The 1,206-nt window shown below is 35.9% G+C and overlaps 1 long non-coding RNA gene across 1 annotated transcript; it reads left to right on the top strand.

Moving 5' to 3' along the window:
- Position 1: 1 nt before the first annotated feature.
- On the top strand, positions 2–1,206 carry LOC107580721 (uncharacterized). Its single transcript, XR_001608694.1, has 3 exons — positions 2–68; positions 161–290; positions 1,133–1,206. It is a non-coding gene; the product is annotated as an uncharacterized lncRNA (long non-coding RNA).

The raw sequence follows: 1,206 nt of genomic DNA, 5'->3' as shown, positions 1-1,206 counted from the left end.
CACTACATCAAGAGCGCCGATCTCTCTGCCTTCTCCCAGTATCCCTCTGAAGTGCTCATCTATTACAAGTGCGTCTGAAAACACAAACACATGTTCAGCTCATGAAGACGAGACACGAGCAGGATCCAGAGCGTCACACGTGTGTCTGTCTGTGTTTCAGCTACTCGATGATCGACAGATCTCTGTGCCGCTCGTATTTCTCGTCTCTGGGAGCGGCCGACTTCTCCGTCCTGTCCAGCACACTGTCCTTCAAGAAGCAGACGCTCTTCAACCATGCCAGGGGCTGTCTAGTAATGAAAACAAAGCTTTTATATTCTTTATGCACTCAAAAAACATTTGGGCCTGTATTTGAAATGCATGTACAATACATCAATGAAGCGGGTCAGATTTCTGCACTCAAAACATCAGGAGATAGTTCATTATTAACTACTTGATTTTATTTAAAGAATTGCTTTGAGTCAGCATAAATCTGTTCATTGTAAAGAAAAAAATAATAATTTGGTAAAAAAGCTGTGGAACAAGCAATATTCAGTTTATGATGCGGTTTCATTAGTTATTGTGTTATTGTGTATTCAAAACACATTTTATCACAGTTTATTAGTACAGAAATCCGATCTGTTTTATTTATGAATGACTCTGGTTTATCGTCAGCTAAAACACAAATTTAAACGAAACCCATTAAACAAAGAAACCAAAATAAAACATTATATATATATATATACAGTATATATATATTAAAAATACACTTATTTCAGCTAGTTGCCATGACATCACTTCTCATTTTCTTCTAGTTTACCTTGAAGTACTAAAATAACTATAAATATATTTAATAAGCTAATAAGTAAATGACTGAAACATTCAAATTAAAATGAAATCAAAATATCAAAAGTATATCAATGATACTGAAACACTTGCGTGACTGACAAATATGCATCACAAAGTTTATTAGTTTTTGTTGTTGAAACTGTAATTCAAATGAACGGAAGTTTATATGCAATTCAAATATATGAATCTGACGATCTGACAATATGAATATGACAAAAAGAAAACTGATTAGATGAAATGTTTTTCAGGATGATGGAAGCGTTGGTCTGGTGGAGTTTGACAGATGTCGCTGTGGTCTGTGTTTCAGGGCATCTCAGGCGTCAGCATCAGTCGGGATCAGCTGGATGTTTTGGGCAGCATGAGCTGTTTTCTGAGCAGCGA

Source organism: Sinocyclocheilus grahami, unplaced genomic scaffold (genome assembly GCF_001515645.1).
Source record: "Sinocyclocheilus grahami isolate Dianchi unplaced genomic scaffold, SAMN03320097.WGS_v1.1 scaffold41377.1, whole genome shotgun sequence".
Lineage (NCBI taxonomy): Eukaryota > Metazoa > Chordata > Actinopteri > Cypriniformes > Cyprinidae > Sinocyclocheilus > Sinocyclocheilus grahami.
Note: the sequence above shows the minus strand (reverse complement) of the source record. Positions and strands in the feature narration are given on the sequence as shown.